The following is a 19,828-nucleotide window of genomic DNA, read 5'->3' on the forward strand; positions in this document are numbered from 1 at the left end:
GCACTGTGATTTTGGGTTTGTGTGTATGTGGGTCTCCAGTGTCTGTGCTGCTGCCACACTGCAGTAATAAAGCAATTTTGACACCACTTTAACTGTTGTGGAATCCTTGGATTTGTAGTTTGGTGGGGCACCATTGCTCTCTGACAGAATTTCTCACAAAACTACAAATCCCAGAACTTCCAAATGTGGTTGGACTGCCACTCCCAGCATTCCTGAAGTCTCAGCTGCCTGGGGCTGCTGGGACTTGCAGTGCAGCAGCATCTGTAGTCTGCATGATTCCCAGCCCTGATCCGAATAGTCAGCTGATTTTTATAAAAACAACCCACATTGGATGAATGCCAGCCTTAACAAGTAATGGCTTTGATTGTGTGATTGACTGATTGCTTGAAGCTGTACTCAACTGAGTTTGCCGAAGAGTTCTGTGGGATCCAGAAGTGTTTCCCTAATGCCTGAGCCTCCTTCTTGCATGGCTTAAGGAGGGTGCTGCTAGCACTCCAAGGTTTCGTTTTTCTCACATTGCCTGGCTGTTCCCCTGGCGCTGCCACGGCCGTTGTCTGAATCCATGGAGAGATGAAGGCTTCGTTGGCCAAGTCCTTCTGTGGCAAACCCAGGGAGGGATCCCCAGCTGAGGAGGGAATTTGGGGGCAGGCAGCAATTGGGGGGAGAGGGAGCCTTGCAGTAGACCCTGAGACCCCTGCAGTAGCAAGGAGATGCCTCCTTTCCTTTTACTGTTTCGTTTCTGGTTCTGGTTTTTCAGAGGAGGAAAGGTGAAGGTTCACTATTTTATTTTTTGGTCCTCCCAAAAGGTCACAGCTGGGAGGAGGACTTTATCCGGAGACACAATTGCCTGCTGACCCAGGAAGATCAATCTCTCTCCCTGCCTCCCCCGAAAGCTCACCCTTTGCACTCTTATCTTTTCAGGGAGGTTTTCCCTTTTAAAGGCCAGCTGCCTTGGAAAGGAGAGGCTTCATCATCGCAGGGGGGCTCACTTCCAAATCCTCCCTGCTTCGACAGTTGCCGGTCTCCTCTCCAAGGACTGATCAGGGCTGACCTTGCTTAGCTTCCAAGATCAGACGCTGGATCCTATTTCCAAAGTAGGATCCTCTTCTGTCTCAAAGGTAGGGACCTTCTTGCAGCCGGAGGGCTTCATTCAAGGTGTTCTCAGGGCTCACATGCCAGTCATGGGCCAGCCTCAGGCAAAAGGTGGGACCAAATTTGCAAACCTATTCTGTCTCTCAAAGCTTTCACTGTCAGTAATTACGCCTTTCAAGACAGAACTGTGATTGTCCAGAATGGAACGAAGGGGAATCCTACAAAAACCAGAAAGCCACCAATACTGTGCATGTGCTGTGTGCCTTCAGGTTATTTATGGTGAACCTATCATGGACTTTTCTCTGCAAGATTTGTCCAGAGGAGGTTTGCCATGGCCTTCCTTTGAGGCTGAGAGAGTGTGACTTGCATAGCTGAACTGGGAGTCCAGAGTCACAGTCCACCAATCAAACCAGTACACCACACTGGCTTTCAGTACTGGTGTTACCATCAAGAAATTATTCCTGCTGTTTTGCTGGGATCTCTTTCCTTGTGGCTTGAATCCGCTGGCTCTCAGGACCAGGGCTGGAGCTGGAAGGGGGAAAAGGCAAGTCCTTGCAGTCCCTATGGGGCTCCCAAAGTCCCCAGGTGCCCAGGGCAACTCATACCTGGCATTTTTTAATTTGGGGGAGGATTGAAGAGAGTGCATTTCATCTGCTGACCACTCCTGGGGGCCACTGTTTCCAATGCTGAGTGCTCTTCATCTCTGGGGTGTATGTGTTTTTGGGAAGGGTCTGGGGAGATGCCAAAAAGCCCCTGCATGGCTGGCGTGGGACTTTCTTTCGGCACAGACTGCCTTTCCCCACCTCCACTCCCCTGTTGTGACTCATATGGAGAAAGCGCTGCTGCATATGCAGACTTTGAGTCTAGACTGGGTTCTGCTGCAGCACTTTCCTATCTTCCTTCAAGAGGAGCTCCGCTCAACCTCCAGCACACGCAAACAGGTTCTGCCGGCAGATCACTTCTTGCGATTGGGGCAGGTTGCGAGAGAGAGAAAGAGAGAGAGAGAATTCTCTGAAGCCAGCCAGCAGCTGGTTTCAGTCCTGGGAGGGGTGGCTGCGGATGACGGGACAAGCCTGAGCAAATCTGACAAGTGACTGGGTCCAGGGCCAGGCAGATTTCTCCCCAAAGAGCAGCCAGGCCTGGGGTTTACATGGTTTTTGCAGACTTAGCTTGGCTGGCAGGCAGTCAGGCGAGGAGGTCTCTGTGCCCGAAGAAGGTGCCGGTTTACGAAGGTTGTGTTTTGGGGCTGAGCGCCCACCACCCTTTCCTCTCTGTTGTGTCTTTCTGTGGATCTCCATTCCTCCCCAATTCCCAGCCCTTTTCCCTTTTGGTCTTTGGAGTGAGGTGACAGTTTAGGTTGGGGTTGCTCTTGCAAACACTGCCTGCGAAGTGTGTTCTTGTCGGTCGCATGCAGAGTGCCCTAAAAGAAATGGTAGCTGCTTCCTTGTGTGTGTCATGTGCCTTCAAGTTGTTTCTGACCTATGGTGGCCCTAAGGCAGTGCTTCTCAATTATTTTCTGTCATGCCCCCCCTAGGAAGAAGAAAACATTTTGCGCCCCCCCCCCACGACTGTAAATAGTATCATTTGTCTATAAAATTGGTCAAATGAGGCCCCCTTTACGGAGCCTCACGCCCCCCTGGGGGGCGCGCCCCACTATTTGAGAAGTACTGCCCTAAGGCAATAGGTGAACCTGTCATGGGGCTTTCTTGGCAAGATTTGTTCAGAGGAGGTTTGCTATTGCCATCCTCTGAGACTGAGAGAGTGTGACTAGCCAACGTGTGTCACCCAGCGGGTTTCATGGCTGAGCTGGGATTTGAACCATGGTCTCCAGAGATGTACTCCAGTGCTCAAACCAATGCACCACACTGGCTCTCCTTAAGCCGCTTCCTCAAGAAGCCCAAATTCTCTTCCCTTCCTGATCTCACTCTCTTGTTTTCTTCTCTCGCTTTCCTCTCAGGGTCAGTTTATGCATAAGTTCAGCAACTTTGGATAGTAAAACTTTTACTTAGACTGTTTAGCTTCAGACTTGGCGTTTTTGGGGCCTCGCCATCTAAACTCTCCCTGCAAGGAATGCTCTGTGGCTAGTGGTCAGGGCCTTTGGGCCACGTGCTTCGAAGGAGCTCAGAAATGCAGCGCAAAGGTTATGGCTTTCTTCTGTTGTCTTTTTCCAGCATCTGGTATCCAGAGCTAGATTGCCCCTGAATGAGGAGGCTCTGTTCTTGGTATCCCTGTGCTCCATCCAGTTGTCTACTCTACGCACACACAAACACACCTCCCCCTTTAAAGCCACATGAGTTGCCAACTGTGCTACTCTGTGACTGGAGTGTTTATGGACTTCCTCTTTTTTTGTGAGCTAAAAGACTTTGGAAGATAAGATTACTTCAGTAGTAACGGTGAGACATGCGCTGAAATGACAACTGAGTCCATAATGCCCCCAAAGTGCCCAGTCATCATTTTAGGGTGACTTATTTATTTATCATTTGTTCTTAAAAGGGCACAGTTGGGGAAAGGGGCTTTCCATTGCCTTCTGAATATGGCCATAGTGTACATATATTTTTTTCTTTTGTGCAAAGAGCTGTCCCCCCAAATCCCCAAGTTGTGGAAAGGAGAAATAACGTGTGACGCCATCAGTCCCCATAGGGCTGCCAGAGTGAAAAGTCGAAAGGACTTGAGTACCTTCTCCAGCAGTTGTGTAGAAAAGGGGGATTCAGCAGCCAGAGAATAAGCAACACCTCCTGAAGGCCCCTCTTCTACTCAACCCTTAGGGACAGAGGAACCCTGGCCAGCTTTCACTCTGGGGACCCTGCCTGTCTTTTCCACATCCTCAGTTTGGGGAGCATCCTTGCAAGGAGGCCAAGTAGCTCAAAGCGCAAGGCTTCTCCTTTGGCAGGACTGGGGCAGTGAGCCTGGGCACCCAGAGAGAGTCATGTCTCACTTTACTATCTTCCTGCCCTCTTTGAGACCCAGGAAAGCGCATGAGAAGAAGCAGCCCACATGGGTCTCTAAACCCGGCTTCCCTTCCTCTTTGCGTACACACTTCCTCAATCTCAAACTCCCTCTTCTTCCTCTTCCTCCCAAATGTGGCTGCCCTGAATTTGGCCAGGGAAGGTCCTGTGGGCTGCATCCCTGGAGGGGGAACCGCTGAGCTTGAGCCGGTGGGAGCAGTGCCCTGGGGCTCTTGGAGAGGTGGCATCCATCCCTGGGCTGTTTGTTGCCTCTGGCAGGCGGGCAAGTGCTCCAAAGAGAGGCAGGCCACACAGCCACCTATCTTTCCTTCCATCCCTCCTTTGCCTCTTCCTCTTCTCTGCTGGAGGACTGGCTCTCCTCCTCCCTTCCTCCTTCCCTCCTTCTCCTCCTCCTGGAGGCTGGGCATGCCTGTCACGTCCACCCTGTTTGTGTTCGTGGGGCAGCAGGGGCTGCACAGGGGAGGGAAGGAGGGGGCCGGGTGGCCTGCGGCGGAGCAGCCAGAGAAGAATGGCTCCAGCCTCTGGCAGCAGCAGCAAAGCCCCTGAATGCACCCGGGTCCCTGCAGCCGACCGGCTCCAAGGAGAAGAAGAATGAGGCAAGATGGCTGCTTGCTAGCCCTGGAACCACCACTGAGTCACTGGAGCTGAGGAAGAAGAGGAGGAGGAGGAAGGAAAAAGGAAGAAGGACGGGTGCGTGGGGGTCTTTTGGGGGGATGAGGAATGGTCTGCCAGGGAGCCAGTCAGGAGAGTGGGAAGAAGGTGTGGAAGAAAGGCTGAGCCAGGTAAGCAACCCACTCCTTGGCTCACCTAGTCTGGGCCTTTCTTTCAAAGGCAAGGCAGAGGATGGTTCTCTAAATGGTCTCTTGGGAGGCATTGGTTAAGCCCCTCACGCTTGGCTTTGCAACGGCCGGACACACTCTCTGGCTCTCGCTTGTTTTCTCTTGCTATTTTCTTAATATTTTCTTAGGTTTTTAAAACATTGTTTTTGCTTTCAAAAATTAGTTTGCAGGGCTTACAAATCATTTTTTAATTTTTTGATTTTTTTTTTGGCAGGTGGAAATAAAAGAGGGTCAAGTGAGCAGCGGCGGACCGTTGGGGCAGGCGCTGGCAGCTGGGAAGGAGGTACCACTTCTTCTTCTTGTTCTTTTTGGAAGACAGAAGCACTTACAAGGGATTTGGAAAAATGGGACGGGGGAGAAAAAATAGCCCCAACAGGGAGAAAACATTTAGGACTGATTTTTAAATGTCGTCTAATTTCAGGGGCGTTTGTGTTTTGTGCAATTGTGTGGATGTTTGGGGTCCTCATGCTAAGTTTCTTTGGGCCTGAAGAATATATGAAAAGGTTATTTGTGCCCATCCTCCTACTGTCCTCCCCAATCCCTTTATGAAACTGGCAAAGGGGATGAGATGCTCTGATCAGGTGTGACATCATCCTGACATAACCATGGCGACTGTCTTACCCGGTTCGTGATGCGCGAGGCCCAAGGATTTCACAGTGGCTATGGCGAATGGGAGGGCAGTTCAGCTTCTTCAGATTTAGGGGAGATGGGAAGCCTTTTGGTGGCACAGTTGGGGAGCGATGGCTTGCTCCAAGGCCTTTGGTTCCTTGTAAAGAGTAACTTGACAACAGAGGAGCTTTGCTTTCCTTGCACGCATGCGCCCGCGTTTGTTGGCAGGATCTGGTCTCGTGGGCTGTCCCAGATCAGCAAGTGCCTCTGTGGGAAATTCCCTCGGAGGAGGCAGTTAAAGCCACGGCGGCGGCGGTGATGATGAAACTCACAACTTGTCATTGCATCTTGTGGCGAGTTGGGTGCTGATGGGTAAATAGACGGAGAGGCGGATAGGGCTGAAATAACATGGAAAGAGGGTTGAGTCTTGTGGTTGCCCTGGAAGCGTGTCGCGCAGAAACCAGAACGCATGGTGAGAGAAGTCCAGCAAGAAACAGGAGAGGTCTGGGGTGTATCTGTCTCCTCCATCTCTAGGACAGTGCTTCTCAGGCTTTCCCATTTGGTGACCAGCTTTTTTTCCAGGGCGCTGCACTAAGTTTATGTCCATTGAATACAACTGGGGTTTTTTTGTTATTGTTTTTTTGGATGGAAACTTGCCAGGGGTTAAGGGACCATTGAGTAGTGCTGTTGTATTACCTGCTAAGCCTTCCTTTCCTAGCCTTGTGGGATCACTCGGGTGGGACATCCCTTTGCATCCATCCCAGGTGTATTCGTCTTGACAGTTGACATGTTCCTTTAGCCGCAGGCCACTCTGTTGGAGTGCAAGGGTTGTTGTTGTGTGCCTTCAAGTCGTTTCCAACTTATGGTGACCCTAAAGGGGGATCTATTATGGGGTTTTCTTGGCAAGATTTCTTCAGGGGAGCTTGGCTGTTGCCATCCTCTGAGGCTGAGAGAGTGTGACTTGCCCATGGTCACTCGGCGGGTTTCACTCTGGTCTCCATAGTTGTATTCCAACACATCCTTAGGCTGCATCCATACTAGAGAAATAACCCGGTTTGGCACTGCTTTTCAGCATTCTGGCTCAAGGCTATGGAATTCTGGGAGTTGGAGTTTGTTGTGGGCCCAGAGCAGAGCAGAGCTTAAGGAAGGAAGGCCCCACAACATAGTCAAACTCCCAGAATTCCATAGCCTTGAGCCAGGATGCTGAAAAGCCATGCCAAACCGGGTTATTTCTGCAGTGTGGATGCAGCCCTAGTCAGCCAGAGTCTAACTCCAGCATTCGAGGCCCTGGGCCATGATGGCACTTAACAGGGCTCTCTATTCAGGGATTTTGGGTAACGGTTAACTTGGCTAACCCTCATGCACAGTATCCTGTGTGGTGCAAACATGCCCCATGTCTGCAGTGGTGTTTGCAAATGCAGAACCAATGTATTTCCCACAATATCTAAACACAGAGAACCAGAAAACATTGGTTCTTACACAAGGAGGAGTATTTGTCTTCAGTCTGGGGAAAAAAAGGTTTGCAGATGTTTGCTCTCTTGTATTCAAGATTTAAAAAATGTAACTGACACAAAGGCAATACATTGTTGACAAATTTTTGGATCCTTAATGTTTTTTTGTCCGTATAACTCCCACTGTACCCTTTTGCCAAAAGCTGAGGACATTGCTTACAGCTCTTAAGGTGACAAATATTATAGAAGACCTACCTTTGAGGTCTGGTTTTGTGTGAATTTTGCAATAAAATATGAACCTGGGAGATCCTAAATGATCCCATCTGTTTAAATAGAGGGTTAAAGAGTTAGATTTTCTTCCCTTCTGGGAGAAATGTGTGAACTGGTAAATTCTTTAGACTGATCAAGGCTGGAGAAGATGAAGAGAACAAAGATTTGGGTTTTGGATGGTTTTTCTGTCACGCTGATCTCTGCAAATGATGGAACCAAACCTGTGAAAGGAGTGCTTTCATTGCAGAAATTACTCTGCAAAATGCTAAGGAATGCTTTTTTAATATAACAAAAAATTGGAATGTATTTGAAAATGTCACAAAAACAATAGGTCTTGGGTGAGAAAGGGAGAACTTTGGCTGCTATGATATTCCTGACCTCATGCTTTTGGCTGCTCCATTGCAGCATCCGTCAGTCAAATAGCGGATGATGTTCTGTCCGGTTTGTTCCCTCCCAGTTGAGAGGCTTGTAAAAACCCAACTCATTCACTGACTCTTGTCAAACTTTACACGGAGGGCAGACAGTGCATTCTTTTCCCAACACGCATCTAAACCAACATCAACTGTTATCAACCAGTGACCCTGAACTGCCCGGTTGTACTCTCTTGTGACTTTTGACGCTTTCTAAGCATGCTTGCCCAAGATAAGATTGGTTTTGAAAGGCTCCTGCTCTGTGCTCTGGCCGTCCTTCTGTTGAAAAGGGATGTGTCCAAAACTGTGTGGTTCCTTTTCTTGCTAGAAATTGGGTTGTTGGGGGACAAGTCTGTGTCTGCTTCCTTCGGATTAATCTTCTGGGGGCAGGAAAGACTATTGGCTGTGTTTCCTTCATCTCATGGGTAGGGATCCTTCAGACTTCCATGTGCTCTTGGATTGCAACTCCTAGCAGCCCTAGCCAAGGGTGGCAAATGCTGGGAGTGGCAGTCCAACTTTCTCTGGAGGGCTGCACCCAGTGGGTTTCTGGGGCTGAGCAGGGGTACGAAGCCTGCTCTCCTGGTGTCTACACCCTTTGCCTAAGAAAAACCTTTGAAATTCATGGGGTCACTATAAGTGAACAGGCAACTAGGAGGCACATAAGACACACACAAACACACAGTAGGGCAAAATATTTCCCTCTAGGCTGATACCATGCGGTGTTAAGATCTTACATCTGTGAATCCAGAACATCCAAAATGCTTGAAAGATAGGACACCTTGGGGGCTCAGCTTTCAGGTACTTTGGATACTAGGCAGAATTACTGGATTTAGGGCATTAACACCAGATAGTCTCATACTTAGCACCATTGTACCATCCAAGAATGTTGGCAACCAAGAATGTTGGCAATGTATGTATGTTGTGTGACTTCAAGTTGTTTCTGGCTTACGGCGACCCTATAAAGACCCAGGGTTTTCCTGGCAAGGTTTGTTCAGAAGACGTTTCTCATTACCATCCTCTGGGGCTGAGAGAGAGTGACTTGTCCAAGGTCTCCCAATGGGTTTCAGGGCTGAGCCGGGAACTAAACCTCGTCTCCAGAGTCATAGTTCAGTGCTCAAACCACTAGGCCATACTGGCTCTCTATGTTGACAATGGAGTGTCCTAAATAGCCACCTTAGCTATTTTATTTGGAGCAAACGAAGAAGGCAAAAGCCCCAAAAATCTGTCACCTTAATTTGTTTAAGTTCTGTTGGTTAGTCAGTTCTGATTAATATTAGTGATTAAGCACATCCTTCTGGGATCCAGAGCCAACTTGCCAGAAGTGTTTGTTTTTAAATCACCTATATAGGTGTGTGTGTTTTGTGCAAAAACCATAAGAGGGAATGGAAGTAGTTCCTCCGCTTGCTTTCTCCAAGAGGAGTTGCGTTGGTTTCAGGAGAAAGGACTTTTGAGAAGAACTTTAGCTGAAGAGCGGGGTTTAAATGTCGTAAATAAAGAAATAAACTTCCCATTGTGGTCTTGATGGCCTTCTCTTCTTGCTTCCCAAACCCGCCAAAGGGCCCTGGAGGTTGAGGTGGCTAAGGTTAGAGTCCTGGGGCAACTGAAGGAGACCCGCTTCCTCCTCCTCTTGCCAGCTCCAAAATGTGGCCGCCTGGCGCTCTTGGCGGGCAAAGCTCCCGCTCACTCATTTGCTTGCTTGCTTGCCCGCTTTCACGTGGCCGTTTTGGTTTACAAACACTGTCAGCTCTGTGTGTGTGTGTCATGTGTGTGTACACCTCCCTGTGAGTCAGCAGCCCCAGCACCCTTCCAGCAGGACCTGTGGGTTACAGGCGCTTGGGAGGCCAAGGGGATGCGGGGCATTTGCTGGCCCAGGACTACTTCCACTGGTGATGGTGCTGATGGTGATGAGGGCTCCAACATGGATCTTTGCCTTTTGGGGGGACTTTTTTAAACTAGAGGCTTTGAGTTGTTCTGGAGATGCCAAGAGGCCTCCCTGCAAACAGGGTGACCAGACGTCCTAATAACCACAACGGAGAACAAGGCACCGCAAAATCTTGGACGTTCAAGGAAAATGGAGGACATTACCAAATAACAGTTAAAAATAGGTTTTGGGGGGATTTTCAGGCTCTGTGGACATGGTCTAGAAGAGTTTATTTCTGACTTTTGGCCAGCATCTGTGGCTGCCATCTTCAGAGCCACAGAACCCAAAAAACCCACAAGAAGCCACTGGGTGACCTTGGGCTAGTCTCACTCTCTTTGCTTAATGGCAAACCTCCTCTAAAGGAAATTTGTCCCCCCCCCCCCCCCCCAAAACAAAGAACCTTGTAAAAAGGTTGCCATAAATCAAAGCCAACATGAACTGCATTGTGCATTTCACAGCAGTAAATGTTTTATAAAACCAGGCAGCTGGCTGCCCAGGGCAAAGAAAAGGTTTGTGGTTTCCAAGGGCCTGGGGTGCTGCAAGGAGATGATTTGATGCCTGTTGGTTAGGGAACTGGGCATGGCTTTGCTCTGTGCTCCTGCCTGGCAGCGGGTTGGATGGGCTTTGTGGTCCCTTCCAACTCTGTGATTCTGTGACCTTCTGGCCAAGATTTTAAAGAGTATGTGTATGTGTATATATATGTGTATGCATGCGCTCACATAAATGGAAGGTGTGCAAGGGCTCCTGCTTTGGGAGAGGTGCCTCTGGATGCCTTGCTGAGGATGCAGAAGTCTCCTGGGAATTTATTTGGAGATACTGCAATAGCAATAGCAAATGCATTTCTATATTGCTTATCAGTGCGCTTAAGCACTCCCCAAGCGATTTACAATGTGTAAGCCAATTGCCCCGAACAAGCTGGGGACTCATTTTAGCAACCTACAGAACAATGTAAGGTTGAATGGACCTTGGAGTCCCTGGGATCGAACTCACAACCTTGCGGCTGTTAATGGCTGCAGTACCAGCTTTTAACCCACTGCATCACCAGGGCTCCCAGTCCAAACTGGGTGAGTTGGTTGTCCCTTGAGGGCAAAATGGGCCTGGAATGTCCTGCTGGTTTTTACCTCTCATGGATGCTTTAGCCGTGCAGATTTGTGCCCTGGCTGGACTACATGGCCCTTTGGGTCCCTTCCTGCCCTAGGATGCCTGGCTTCCAGGTTGCACTTTGCTAGTTGCCCCCTTCTTCTCTCCTGTCTGCAGCAGCAGAGGCTCTTGCTGCTTCTGCGTTGGAGGAGGAAAGATGCCCCCCCTTGCTTCCATCAGAGCTATTTTTAGCCCCTCCGTCTCCAGGCATGAATGGCGAAAGGAGTGACGGCATCCGTCTTGTACGTGAGCGAGATTTCCCTCGCAGCTCATGCTTTGCTGATCCCTGTGTGCTTCGTGTGTGGAAGGATGGTGGGGAGGAGGAGGAGGAGAGGGAAGCCGGCTGGAAGTCCATTTTTCTGCCTTCCTTTCCCTCTCACAGTTATTTCCAATTAGGAAGATATTTCCACTTCGGTGGGAAAAGCAACATGGCTGGGGGGTGAGTGGAGGGATCCCCACGTATCGTTTTCTCTGAAGCCCCTCACTCACTGTGTCCTGGTTGCTGGACCTATGAATCATAGGCTCCTAGGATTGGAAGGGACCCCAAGGGCTTTCCAGTTCATCCCTATTCTGCCATGCAGGAAGACACAATCAAAGCCCCTGCTGGGACAGATGGCCACCCAGACTCTGTTTAAAGACCTCCAAAGAAGGAGACTCCACCAACCTCCAAGGCAACAGCGTCTTCCACTCCCAAACCTCTCTTACTCTCAGGAAGTCCCTCCGAATGTTGAGCTGGAATCTCTTTTCCTGGAACTTGCATCCATTGCTCCATTGGATCCTATACTCTGGAGCAGCTGAAAACAGGCTTGACATCCCGTCAAATATTTAAACAAGGTGATCATATCAGCCTCCTCTTCTCCAGGCTAAATATACCCATCTAAATCTCTCATCATAGGGCTTCCATATTTCCCACCATTTTGGTCACCTTTCTCTGGACACGCTCCATCTTTTCCACGTCCTTCTGGAGCCCACAACTGGACGCAATATTTATTCCAGGTGAGACCTGACCAAAGCAGAACAGAGTGGCACTATAGCTTCCCTTGATCTAGACACTATACTCCTATTGAGGCAGCCTAGGATCCAATTGGCCTTTTCAGCTGCTGTTCAGCTTGTCTACAAAGACTCCTAGATCCCTTTCGCCTGTGCTGTTGTCAAGCCCAAGTGTCCCCCATCCTATATCTGTGCATTTCGCCTTTACAGCCCAAGTGCCTGTTGAAACTCATTTGGTTAGTCTTGGGCTGACTCTCTGGCAGATTCTTTGAGATTTAGGGGCAGTGGCCTGGACGCAGATCTCTCTGCTAGTGTCCATTCCTCTGGCAGCAGCTGCTTCCAAAGTCCAGTTTATATCTTTGTCTGTATGTGCCTTCAAGCCGCCTGTCGACGTATGGCGACACCATGGATTTTATGGGGCATTGATTAGGAATACTCAGCAGTGTTTTTGCCAGTTCTTTCCTCTGAAACAGAGCCTCCAGCGCCTGACGTTCATTGGTGGTCTCCCATCCAAGTAATACCCAGGGCAGACCCTGCTTAACATCCAAGATAAGATGGGATCTGGTAGTGCCTTTGGGGTGTTTGGGCCTTGTCTTTGCCTAGGCCTGCCTTTTTTCAGCCCCTGTGTTGGAAAGACCTGCTGGGGAAAAATTGGGAGAGGCAGCTGCAGACAACCAGGAAGTCTTTGGCAAAACGCGTGATTTTGCAGAGAAGCTGCCTAAGGCAGTGTGACTCCTTCGAAATCTCATTTGCTTAGCAGCTAATTCTCCTTTTTATTTAATCTGTTCATTCAAATATTTTTATCCTGCCCTCCGTTTTGAGGTCTCAGGGCAGCATACAGTTAAAGCAAGGTAAGCAGTTTAAATCTATTCCAATAGAAAACAATAACAAGAAATAGTTAAATATTAAATATTAAATAAATCACATCAGAGAATGCTAACCGGGGTTTGAATACTCGCTGACCCACTGGGTGACCCTTGGGCCAGAGGCCACACTCTCTCAGCTTCAGAGGATGGCAATGGCAAAGAAGGAACTTGCCAAGGAAATCCCAGAATAGATAGGGATTAGGGTCGCCATAAAGCAGAAATGACTTGAAGGCACACAACAACAGGAGGCTGGGAACTACAACTCTTCTTCTTTCTTTTGGCAGCCAGCAAATTGACAAAAGTGCCATTCCAAGTATTTAAACCCAGCCTTGGTGCTCTAACCCAGTTTGGCATCACTTTAATTGCCTTGGCTCAAGGCTGTGGAATTCTGGGAGTTGGAGTTTGCTCCGCTCTGGACCCCACAACATACTCCAGCTCCCAGAATCCCATAGCCTTGAGCCAGGATGCTGAAAAGTGGATTATTTCCGTAGTGTGGCTGCAGCCCTAGAGCACCAAGGATGTGAGCAAAATGCACCGGCTCCAATAGTCCTTTCCTTCCCTGGGATCCTCCTCTGTCTGTCTCTGACTCAGAGCAGCTGCTGGAAGGAAGGAGACTGGGGACTTTGGAGGCCTTTCTGGTTGCCAGTTGGCTACCTGCCCTTTTGGAGAGAGAGAGGCACACTTGCTTGGCTTCTGCGCTCTGGATACCATTGGGATGCCGAGGTCGGGTTACAATTTGGGCACCGGCACGAATGACCGCGCTTTGGAGAAGATCCCTTGGCTTCTGCAGTAGTCCTCCCTCCCCGTCACAGCTTCTTTTTTTTGGGATGATGTCATGGTGGTTTCCCTTTAAAACATATCCGGGGTAGCTGTGTTGGCCTCATACTACTACTACTACTACTACTACTAGTAATAATAATAATAGTAAATGATTTATTTATATTCCGCTTTTTCCATGCAGAATCAAAGCGGATTACAAAAGAAAGGTATCAAATACAAATATATATACACAGAGAGAGAGAGAGAGACTCCCCATCAATTGTAGCACAACAAACATAATAACAATAAAATAATTATACAAAAGCAGAAATAAAGAATAAAGAATACAACAAGCATAATGCCTAATAAAAATACAAACTACAAAATCCCAAATACATAACATGGTAATAATTAAGGCAAAACATCAAGATGGCGATTCCTGACACTCGCTGGAGTTAGGGGGGAAGGACCCTCCTGAACGTGGGAAAACCCGCCAATGAAAATGCACACTATTCTTTTTAATAATAATTAATAATTTAATAATAATTTGTTTTATTTATATACCGCTATTCCAAAGATCATAGCGGTGAACATCAAGTAAGCTAATTAGCAAGTAAGCTAATTTGCCCCCAACAGTCTGGTAGCTTTTACCTAAGAGAACACCTGTCTAGGGATCTCACATCATCCAGTGCAACTCAATAGTCAACATAATCTACCAGAATTTGATGATAAAATCATGCTGGAAGACCTACAAATGCCTAGAGAAGTCTTTTCTTTAGGAACCTCTAGATGCTACAGTACAACTCTATGGTCGACCTCTGGCAGAGTTGCGCTGGAGGACCAAGACGTTTCTAGATGTGTGTATTTGTTGCTGGGGTGAGTGGACCAGAACCAAAGTAAAATGTCACCTTGGCTCTGTTCCAAATTGTAGAACTAATTAAATAAAATTGCCCTAATGAGTTCCCCCAAGGAGCCTAATTTTTGTTGCTGGGGTAGGTAGCGGGGTGAGGGAAAGGCAAAGCACCCAAAACGCAGCTTCTCACTTCCGCCCCTGTGTAGTGGCACTCCGTAGGAAAAAACCTTGCTTTTACACATTGGATTTATTGATTTTCATCCCCCCCACCAGGTATGTTGTGTGTGTGTTTTCCTTGTGTGGCCCGCATGGGGAGGAAATGATGCTCAGGATGCCAGTGTGAGAAGTAAACCCACAGCGTTGGGTCTTGGCTTGGAATGGCTCCATCTTTTGGGCAGAGTCTTCAGGCGTGCGTCCAGAAGTGCCTCTTGCAAGGCCGAGGTGCGTGCTGGCTCCATGCGTGTGTGTATTTATGTGTGTGTTTCTGTGTTTGTGTTCCTTCCTTGTCCTTCACTGACCTCCTGAATATCCTCTTGTGGTTGGCAGTTTCTCTCCTCTGCCCAGAACTGGACACTTGGCTTTGCCTTCTGTGGCAGGTTAGCCGGTGCCACAGAGAGACCATGCAGGTGCCACTTTACCCTGGGTTTTACCTCTGCCTTTTTGCCAACATGTTTTTAGCCATGTAAAAATGCACTGGCAATGGTAAAATGCCACCTTGGTTCTGCTCCAAAAATCCCTCGTAGAACCAATTAAATCAAATTTCCCTAATGAGCACACGGTGCATTCAGGAAACACAGCCCTAAAGAGGATGCGAGTGACGTTGCAAAGGAAAAATGATTTTTATTGTTGTTCTTGTTATAGGGCTGACCAGTCCCTATGTGTAGCCCTTGAGATGTTGTTGGACTACAACTCCCAGCAGCCTCCAAACAGCATGGCCAAGGGTTGCAGCCCAGAGAGTCCTAGCTCCATTGTCTAGTCACCAGTTAGGACTGCAGTGACCAGACTCATTCGCCTAAAATGAATTGCATCTGGGAACGGTCTTTGAAGACAGTCAAGGCTTGTCGTTTCTCTCTTACACACACACACACACATACACACGCACGCACGCACACTGTTGTTGTGTGCCTTCAAGTCATTTCCAGCTGACGGTTAACCAAGCCGCTGGACTGAGTTTCCCTCCTGGTCGCAGTCCTCCTCTCCCTCCCTGGCACCTTTCCATGGATCTGGCCAACCTCTGCCTTGGAGTTTGTGGGAGTGCGCAATATCAAAACCGGCTGGTTCAGTCCCAGCCCCATAATAATAATAATGTTTAATTTCCCTTTGCTTTCTTTTGGGGAGTTGGCAGGAATGCTCTTTGGCTCTTTAAAGACTCGGAACCTGCTGAGGCAGCTACACACACATCCAGAGAGAGAGAGAGAGAGAGAGAGAAACACACGCACATCCTGCTCCATGCTCCACTGTTTGGATTTGCCTTTAAACATCATAATAAGTGAGCCATTAACAGGCCCAGTTCAGCCACTGAGCTGCAGATCCAAGGTTGCTCTGGATGATAGCCGTGTGGAGGAGCAACGAGGGACAGGTTTCAAGGGTACGGATTTGCCCTTTTGCTTGCTACGGGAGCCAAGTGTTGCTAGGGTTCTCAGGCTGGGATTGGAGTCAAGCATGAACACACCAGTCCCAGGGCCCTCTCCCAAATCTCCTGCAAGCCTCTGGAGAAATTTTAAATTTCTCCAGTTTTAAATTTTGTTAGCCACCTTGAGTCCCTGTACTGGGAAGAAGGCAAGATGATGATGATGATGATGATGATGATGATGATGATGATAATCATATTGAAATGTGGAACAGGAGGAAAATTCTGCAGATACCATGGACTTCCAGAGAGACAAATGAGTGAGTCCAAAAGAAAATCAAGCCTGAACTCTCCTTAGAAGCCAACATGACGAATCTGAAGCCCTGCAGAAGTAATCCAGTTTGACACCACTTTAGCTGCCATGGCTCCATCCTAGAGAATCCTGGGATCTGTAGTTTGCTCTGGCGCCGGAGTTCTCACTCACAAAACTGCAAAGCCCAGGCTTCCCTAGCATTGTTCTGTGGCAGTTAAAGTGGATTCTTTCTTCAGTGCAGATGCAGCCTCTGTCTTCTTCTGATTTCTTGGCTACAGTCTCCATTTTGATTTAGTGACTGAACCAAGATGTAGGAGATCTTCTTCTAGTTTGTCTTCATCATCCGCTTCAAAGTCAGGTAAAAAATGCAAGAAGGTTATATCTCCAGAGTGTTGCGGGAGATTTGGGAGAGGGCCCTGGGACTGGTGTGTTCATGCTGACTCTAACTAAACAGGTTGGACAGGTTGGTGTTGTTTGGAGAAACCCGTTTGTCCAGAGACGGTTGTGGGATAGAAAGCAACGTGGGTGGATCGGTCATGGGAGGGGAAGGCTGCTCCCGCTTTCCCTAAAAGTGATGGTTTTGCCCTGTTAGCATTCCCAGATCCCAGGCCTGGCTCCTCTTCTGCCGCTGTCAAGGGGAAGGGAGGAATCTCTGGGCAAGAGCACAGTCTTCAAATATACGTCTGTTTGGGTCCCTGCGTCTCTTGATGATGTCTCAGGAGGCAGTGTGGCTCACTGGAAAAGATGATGATGATGATGATGCATTGCAAAGTGGAAAGCGATAAGAAAAGAGGAAGGCTGCATGACAGGAGGATTGACTCAATCATGTGAAGTAGAAGACTTTCATGGCCAGCATCCATAGCTTTTTGTGTTTTTTTCAGGCTATGTGGCCATGTTCTAGAAGGGTTTATTCCTGATGTTTCCTGACAGATGCTGGGGAAAATTTGGGAATAAACTCTTCTAGAACATGGCCACAGAGCCCAAAAAACCCTCAAAAGACTGTTTCGGTGGTTAGACTGCAACTCCTGTGCATTCTTAAAATCTGTGCTTGCAAAGAAAGGTGTGAAAAAGAGAACTGGGAAAAGTGTGTGTGCCTATGCTTCTGTCTGGTGCCGAGCTTGGAAGACTGAACTCCTAGGTCAAATAAATATGTTCTTAGTTGTGCTAAAACTGTTTGCAGGGTGCAGCCCTGACATTTCATTGTAGGGCAGACGCTGGAATAGTAGATGTAGTTGTAGATATCTGCATCTTTTATTTTGTCCAAATGCTAAATGTTCCCCATTAATGCAACACTCTCTGCCTTCCTTTTCCCCCTTGTGTCATTAACTCTTTATCTACCTACCGACCTGCCTTCAAAAAGCATTTGTGTCATGCTTTTAATTTCCCAGTGTATTGAATGTCTCAGTAATGCTTGCAACGGGGTGAGGATCATGAGGTCCTCTTGAGGCGGCTGGATTGCAACTCCCATCTGCCTTTGCCTCCCTAAGCAAGAGTGAGGAATGCTAGGTGTTGTAGTCCAAAACATCTGGAGGGCTACAGGGTTCCCATCCCTGCCTTGAATGCTCCAAATTGTGTCTGTCTATATTGTTACTTTAAACAGTGATACCTTTTGTTACTTACAAATTGTTGAAAGTAACACTGTTGCTTTGAACAATTATCATACACTTCCTAAAGTAATGGTGCTACAATGGTGTTATTTCTGTTTTAGCTGTTTTAACCTAAGGCTTTTAGCTTTGTCTTTTTAAGCCCCCCGGGGGGCCCTTCTTAGGAGAAAAATGGGGTATAAATTCAGTAAATAAATGGCTGAGACCTGATATCAGAGTTGTGTAAATTTCTGCACATGGAGACTCACATGTCCATTGTATTAAGCAGTCCTTGTGTTGAATGGCAGTGTTGTGCAACTGGACCCAAAGCACCAAATGCACAACTGAATGCATGTCAAGTGCACATGCACATCCAAGCGCAAGGGGAACACATGTGCAGTGTCTCTTCTGCAGCATGGCTGATCCAGATTGGACAAAAGGTCCATCCACTTCCATAGGGGAGCTTAAAACATGTGTGACAACTGACTCCTGGCCATGGAGGGTTTGGAGAGCTTGGTGTGAACCTTGTCCTGTTTTGAAGGGTCCAACAGTAGTGTGGCTTTTGTACCTTTCCCCGCTCAAGTTGTGATGGTAGGAAGAGGCTGCTGGTTTCCATGTCAATGAGGCATTGAACCCTCTCCTGGCTTTGTAGTCATTAGCTGCTGCTGGATGGAGGTATTGCCACTTTGCAGGGGGTTCGTCACTTCCTTTCTGTCAATGCAAAGGGCTCACTCTTTGTCCTGATTTGTTTTACTTCATTTCACAACATAAGCTTGGCTTTCCCCTCTATGAAAGCCCCCAGATTCACAAAATCCCATCACTTAAGAGCAGCCACCGAGAAGGACCTCCCTTCGGTGATGTGCCCATGAAGGTGGTGGGACCAAGAAAAAGCCCTCCTCTGAAGGCCTGGAGGCTCATACAGGGACATGGGTCTTTTGCATTCTCAGAAGCACCTTCTGGAGCTTGAGGTGTGAAATCCATATCCAGATCTGGGGCTGGATTCTCCACAGATAATAAGCAAGCTGCTGGGAGAGGCATGCAGAGAGAATATTTTGGATGGCTTCAGAGATGGCATGAAGGTGGCATGGCCAGCTGAGAGGGCTGTCCACCCGGCAGCTGACCCAGATATGGTTCCCTTCCACTCCGAGGCTCTTTGGCCGCTTAGCGGAAGTGTCAGCTCTTTCAATTATCCCTCGGCTTTAAGAGTGGATTTCCAGGAATGAACTCCACTTTTGGGAGGAAGGCAGGGGCAGCCTTGGCTCTCCCCAAACAAGTGGGCCTGATCCTGCCAGGACTAATCTTTTTACTTGATCCCTTGACATGTAAAGACTTGAGAAAGGGTGGGAATCATGTGGCCCTCCAGATGGACTACAGTGCCCATCAATGCTAGCAGAGTGCTGGGAGCTGCAGTCTGACAATGTCTGGGGGGGCCATTTTCCCATGCCAGCATGTTGACTAGTTATTGATTGCAACTCCCATCAGTTCTCCCCATTGGCTTTGCTGACAAGGAGGCCTAATGGAAGTTGCAGTTCCAATATCTAGAGAGCCACAGGTTCCTGGGATTACTACTCCTACTCCTACTCTTGTTACCCAGCCTTTCTCTTGATAGTGGAGACGCTACCAACATACCTAAAAACAATGCAGATTAAAAACTACACTGTTTTAATGGAAGCTGAGAGCTCAGGGCCAACGAATGCTTTAAACAGCCCGGTGTGGCCTATGGTCCGGCCGCCCCTGATGAGTATCCTGTTTGCAGAGGCGGCATTTGAGATAAGGTTTCCTCTCCCTGTAAACAAGGGGAGGCCTCTTCGGTTGCATAGTATCAATCAACAGGCATCTAGAATCCCTGATCTTGGTTGAGAACAAGGCCAGGGAATAGTAAGATTGGGAAACGGCTGCAAGGAGGACTTCCACCCACCAAAGCGCTTCAAGAAAACAAGCGTTTGTCTCTCTTTCTCTGTGCTCATGTGCTGGGATATCCAGTCCATCTTCAGAGCTGCCTTGAGGCTGTGTGTCTTCCACTCAGCTTGCAAAAGAACAAACTATTTCTAGTGGCTATATTTCTTTCTTTGGTTTTGGGCTCCCATTATAAAATGGGCTCGTGGTGTGGCTGAAACCTAGCCTGCAAGGTGGACAGGTAAAGGGCTTGACATCAGAGGAGCAAGTTGTTTGGGCAACATGTTGAGTTTTCTCCCA

General features: G+C 48.2%; 1 protein-coding gene across 2 annotated transcripts in view; it reads left to right on the top strand.

The window, feature by feature from the left end:
* The first annotated feature begins 4,443 nt into the window (after positions 1–4,443).
* LOC149306643 (methylcytosine dioxygenase TET3-like) overlaps positions 4,444–19,828 on the top strand; it is a 53,684-nt gene continuing 38,299 nt past the window's right edge. The window contains exons 1-2 of one of the 2 annotated variants that reach the window (XM_089539135.1): positions 4,444–4,748; positions 5,112–5,180. The gene's annotated coding sequence lies outside the window, so the exon portion shown is untranslated. Of the gene's footprint in view, positions 4,749–4,778; positions 4,841–5,111; positions 5,181–19,828 lie in introns of those variants that run through there. The other variant, XM_089539136.1, reaches the window with a different exon arrangement.

This window comes from Sceloporus occidentalis, unplaced genomic scaffold (genome assembly GCF_023333645.1).
Source record: "Sceloporus occidentalis isolate IW3139 unplaced genomic scaffold, rSceOcc1.0.p SCAF_9, whole genome shotgun sequence".
Taxonomy (NCBI): domain Eukaryota; kingdom Metazoa; phylum Chordata; class Lepidosauria; order Squamata; family Phrynosomatidae; genus Sceloporus; species Sceloporus occidentalis.